The following is a 6,285-nucleotide window of genomic DNA, read 5'->3' as shown; positions in this document are numbered from 1 at the left end:
AAAACCTGTTTACTGTAGAAGAAAGGAAACACACAGGTGAGTTTTCTCTGCTGTTTTAGTGAAACTCCTCCTCCTGCCGTCTGAAACTAAAGGAAAGTTCTGTGAAAGTGATTAGAAACTACACTGCTCAAAAAATAAAGGGAACACTCAAATAACACATCCTAGATCTGAATGAATGAAATATTCTCATTGAATTCTTTGTTCTCTACAAAAGTTGAATGTGCTGACAACAGAATCACACAAAAATCATCAATGGAAATCAAATTTATTAACAAATGGAGGCCTGGATTTGGAGTCACGCACTAAATTAAAGTGGAAAAACACAGTACAGGCTGATCCAACTTTGATGTAATGTCCTTAAAACAAGTCAAAATGAGGCTCAGTATTGTATGACCTCCCTACAATGCCTGGGCATGCTCCTGATGAGGTGGCAGATGGTCTCCTGAGGGATCTCCTCCCAGACCTGAACTAAAGCATCCGCCAACTCCTGGACAGTCTGTGGTGCAACGTGGCGTTGGTGGATGGAGCGAGACATGATGTCCCAGATGTGCTCAATCGGATTCAGGTCTGGGGAACGGGCGGGCCAGTCCATAGCTTCAGTGCCTTCATCTTGCAGGAACTGCTGACACACTACAGCCACATGAGGTCTAGCATTTTCCTGCATTAGGAGGAACCCAGGGCCAACCGCACCAGCATATGGTCTCACAAGGGGTCTGAGGATCTCATCTCGGTACCTAATGGCAGTCAGGCTACCTCTGGTGAGCACATGGAGGGCTATGCAGCCCTCCAAAGAAATGCCACCCCACACCATTACTGACCCACTGCCATGCTGAGGGATGTTGCAGGCAGCAGATCGCTCTCCACGGCGTCTCCAGACTCTGTCACGTCTGTCACATGCTCAGTGTGAACCTGCTTTCCTCTGTGAAGAGCACAGGGTGCCAGTGGCGAATTTGCCAATCCTGGTGTTCTCTGGCAAATGCCAAGCGTCCTGTACGGTGTTGGGTTGTGAGCAACCCCCATCTGTGGACGTCGGGCAGGGGTGCAACTACATACTTTCTGAGGTGGATGCAAACATATTATCGCCCCCCCCCCCCAAAACCCCGCCCCTTAACTTAAAGTGACTGAAAAAAATTAAAATTATAATCAAATTTTTAAGCAGGCAAGCTAAAAGAAGGAACTTTATAAACAGAATACAAATTAAATGGTAAGAGCAAAAAACAAGCAATGAGGATTTAATTAAGAAGAAATAAAATAATTCAGAATAAACTGATAAGTGGACAGGCTAAAATGTAACGCAATAAAATAGAGATTAATAATTAGAATAATAAAATATAAGCACAAAGAAAGAGGGTTAAAACACCAAGTTTATATAAAAAAGTAAATTATGGAAATAAAATAAACAGTAAAACAGAAGACAGAATAAATAAAAGGAAGAAATAAATGAAATAAAAAGGTAAAAGGCGAATAGTATGGAATAAAATAAATAAAAAGGTAAAACAGAAAATTAAATAAATAAAAGGACAGAATAAATAAAAATGTAAAGGAAAACTCAACTAAAACAGTTACAGGCTGAATGTGTCTGAATGTGGCTAGAAACTAAGAGTTTAAGATGATTTAGTGACACCAGCGAGCTGACCTTTAGACCAGGCTACCATGGTTAGAATATTAACTAGAATGTTGACTAGCTAGGTTAGCTAGCTAAACAGGCTACTATAAAGAGCTATGGCTTGACTAATGTCACTCGTTTTGAAGTTAAACCGAGAAAATAACCAGTTCAGGGTTAATCAGGTCGTAGCTGGAGAACCAAGTTTAGCTTTAACGTTAGCTTGCTGCCTCACTGCTATCATTCATCTGGCTGGCTGGGTAATATTAATATGGCTAGCCTTAGCTAGCACAGTAACATACATCTTAAACTGAAAAGGCGATCTCTTCTGATTGTGTGAATCTATTCACGGTGAAGTACGGGATCTTTGGGGAAAATATGGATGGTTTGACCTCTATTAGATTCCTTTATTTTTGAATAAGTGCATTTGGGAACGCAGCAGTGAGGCAGCTTTGCTAGAACCCAGTGGTCCAACGCTACTTTCGTACCCTACAGTCTCGTTTTGGTAGACAAAGGTGACGTAGGTGAATAAAGCGTATAAACTGACCAACCTGCTGTCTTTCAACCACTTTGAGAAGCTTTTCTTCATCCCTACAACATCTTTTTCTCTCTCCCTCTTCCGTTCCCTATGGGGCGTGTTCTCAAGCGCCTGTGTTTGGGAGCAAATGACAGGAGGGTAGGGGACGGAGTGGATGGGCGCCTGATTAGTGCTGTGCTGTTTTTTGATGTGTATTATCATACTTGAACAAACAGCTCTTACAGAAAATGCAGACTAGAAATAATTTTCCGGCATCGTTTTGGCGCCCCTCTAGTGCAGCGCCCATATGCGCCGCATACGCTGCATACCCCCTTTTTGCGCCACTGACGTCGGGCCCTCATACCATCCTCATGGAGTCAGTTTCTAACCGTTTGTGCAGACACATGCACATTTGTGGCCTGCTGGAGGTCATTTTGCAGGGCTCAGGCAGTGGTCCTCCTGTTCCTCCTTGCGCAAAGGCTGAGGTAGCGGTCCTGCTGCTGGGTTGTTGCCCTCCTACGGCCTCCTCCATGTCTCCTGGTGTACTGGCCTGTCTCCTGGTAGCGCCTCCAGCCTCTGGACACCACGCTGACAGACACAGCAAACCTTCTTGCCACAGCTCGCATTGATGTGCCATCCTGGATGAGCTGCACTACCTGAGCCACTTGTATGGGTTGTAGAGTCCGTCTCATGCTACCACTAGTGTGAAAGCACCACCAACATTCAAAAGTGACCAAAACATCAGCCAGAAAGCATAGGTACTTAGAAGTGGTCTGTGGTCCTCACCTGCAGAACCACTCCTTTATTGAGTGTGTCTTGCTAATTGCCAATAATTTCCACCTGTTGTCTATTCCATTTGCACAACAGCATGTGAAATTGATTGTCAATCAGTGTTGCTTCCTAAATGGACAGTTTGATTTCACAGAAGTTTGATTTCCGTTATATTGTGTTGTTTAAGTGTTCCCTTTATTTTTTTGAGCAGTGTATTTTAACTTCTCACTTTTAGCCGTTGGGCTCCATTCCACTCACCAGGGCCCTCTGCTGTTCAGCAGGCCTGTTTCTGATATAACGGGGGAAGTAGGAAGCGGCCAGGTTCCTCATAACCTGGCTCTGAAGAGGTGCCTGGGAGAAGTAAACAAAAGAGTTTACAAAAGATTTATTTATCATTATTTTGATTTATTTGTTTTTTTATTGCTAGATGAACAAGTAATTATTACAGACAGGGTTTCAGTACAACAGTCTCAGAAATAATAATAATTATATATATAATTACATGTATATATTCACTCATCCATAAACTGAAAAGCCGATATCCGACAGGGGGCATTGGAGCAGGCCTTCAAACGTGGTTGTATGTATTGTACATACGTTCATCAGCAGTTCTTTCACAGTGAATCCGTGGCGCTGAGGAGATGGAGCTGTGAGATGGGATTTTCTTTGTAAATTTCATGTTATGGATTAAAGTGTTTCCCAAGCGGAATGAACAGATTAAGCCAGTAGGAAATGTCCTTATTGGAGTCTTTTTAATAAAACAAAACATCATATAATATTTGTTCTTAATGCAATGTTTATTTTTGTCCATCACATCTTAGCAGAAATCTTAATATAGTTGAAGAAAATTCAATTTTTATTTTATTCCATTTAACAATACAAAAGCTGCACCTCTTCTGTACCTGTAAGGGTTACTGGGGCTACACCAGTGCAGGGCTAATATTTATAAAGAATCTCAGATTTATTACTGATTTATTACTGATTAAATTATAGATGTATTACTGATTTATTACTGATTGCATTGACCCTCAATTTAACATTGTCTTGGTTAGTGCATTGTGTGGCTTCAGTCATTATAAAAACAACAAAAGTAAAGAATATCATATTAATGTGATTATCATTTGGCAAAATTTCATATTCGTGAATTTTTTTGTTCAAATTTTAAAAAGAAACAAGCAAAAAAAAAAACATTCTATTGCCCTCTAAAAACAAATGCCTTATTTAATAAAATCTTTTGTAAAATCATGTGTTCCGTCCTTTTCTTCATGTTTAAACTGTCATAAAGCTGTTATGATGCCATTATGAAGCCGTTGTGAAGCCGTCATGAAGCCGTTATAAAGCTGTGATGAAGCCGTGATGAAGCTGTGATCAAACCGTCATGACGCTGTATGTCTGCGATTTGTACGTCACTGTTGTGGCAGAACTCTCTTTTTAATAAACATAATTGAACGTTTTTCGGTTTACCAATCAGATCTAAAAATGATGATATTATTATTATTATTAATAATAACTGCTACTTATTTGTGTCTGCTTTTTAAAATTTTACAGGAAGTACAAATAAAACGCTTCCCAGCCAAAGAGCGTTTCATCGAAGATGTTTTCTTCAGGAAGATGGTCCACTGTCTGTGGCCTGCAGGGGAACCAGCGCGCCAGTAAAGCAGCTGAACAGATAAGCTGTGTAATGAAATGAGTGCAGCTACCAGTTAAACTGTTTTTATTGGCTTAATGTAAAATACACTTCATCAGAACATTCTCTCTGCAGGTAGATATACCTGACCTGCTCTCCCACTGCTTAGGGTTTCAGGAGCTGGAATAAAGGCTTTTATCCTTATATTCAAATGGTGATGGACAGGTTGACAGATGAGGTCAGGCAGGAGGCTCCATGGACCATGATGTTTGCAGATGACATTGTAATCTGTGGTGAGAGTAGAGAGCAGATGGAAGAGAATCTGGAGAGGTGGAGGTTTGCACTGGAGAGGAGAGGAATGAAAGTCAGTAGAGATAAGACGGAATACATGTGTGTGAATGAGAGGGAGGCAGGTGGAAAGGTGAAGATGCAAGGAGTAGAGGTTGTAAAGGTGGATGACTTCAAATATCTTGGCTCAACCATCTAGAGCAATGGACAATGTAGAAAAGAGGTGAAGAAGAGGGTGCAGGCACGATGGAGTGGGTGGAGACGGATGTCAGGGTTGATGTGTGACAGAAGGATAGCAGCAAGAGTGAAAGGGAAGGTTTACAAGACAGTAGTGCATCCTGCTATGATGTATGGTTTGGAGACTGTGGCTCTGTCTAAAAGACAGGAGGCTGAGCTGGAGGTGGCACAGATGAAGATGCTGAGATTTTCGTTGGGAGTGACAAGGCTGGACAAGATTAGAAATGAGCAGATCAGAGGGACAGTGAAGGTGGAGCAGTTTGGAGATAAAGCCAGAGAGGCCAGGTTGAGATGGTTTGGACATGTGTTGAGGAGGAATAGTGGATATATTGGGCAAAGAATGTTGGAGATGGAGCTGCCAGGTAGAAGGAGAAGAGGTAGACCTCAGAGAAGGTTTATGGATGTAGTGAAGGTGGACATGGAGATGGTTGGTGTGAAAGTAGAGGAGGCAATGGATAGGGCAAGATGGAGGTAGATGATCTGCTGTGGCGACCCCTAAAGGGAGCAGCCGAAAGAAGAAAAAGAAGATTCACTACCAACATCATTAGGAAGAGACTCAATATATGAGATAATATACAATAAATACTGAAGGAATGCAGATTATCACCCATAATCATCTTTAATCTTATTAACCTTCTGGGGTCGACAAACGTACCCCTGCATCAAATCCTCTGTCTCTATATCTGTGTGTGTCTCTTTGCGATGATCCAGCCGAGTAATCCAGTTTAAGCCCTTCCAGAATCCGTAGAGCCGCCCTTTCCATTCCATCTCTTGACGAGATTATATGAGACTCACATCTAGAGTTATGAGCCTATGAGGAGGCGCTGAGGTACACGTCATCTGTCTCTCACAGTGTGGAGCTGGTGGATTCGTGTGTTCGTCTACATTCTGTGTGAAACTGACCGACGGATACTCAGGAAATCACTAAGGACTGACCGTCACGCCGGAAACCCTTCATTCTTCATTCAGTCCACATCAGAGACTCGTGTGAAACGGCATCAGACAGTCTACAGCTGCTGAAGCTGCTGCAGCGGATTTGGAAAGTAGTGATGAAGATAATGGAGCGTTTAGATATGAAACATATGAGGATCGTGTTCTATGAAGAACCTTTAGAGGAGAGTTTAAGAGGAGAACATATTATTGAGTGAATTGTTATGATTATTCTTTTATTTTCGCTTTTTCCTTATTATATTATATTATTAGCTGTAGCGCCTTCTTGTGTCTCTTTGCCGGGATTGTTTC

This window comes from Pygocentrus nattereri, chromosome 13, assembly GCF_015220715.1.
Source record: "Pygocentrus nattereri isolate fPygNat1 chromosome 13, fPygNat1.pri, whole genome shotgun sequence".
Lineage (NCBI taxonomy): Eukaryota > Metazoa > Chordata > Actinopteri > Characiformes > Serrasalmidae > Pygocentrus > Pygocentrus nattereri.
Note: the sequence above shows the minus strand (reverse complement) of the source record.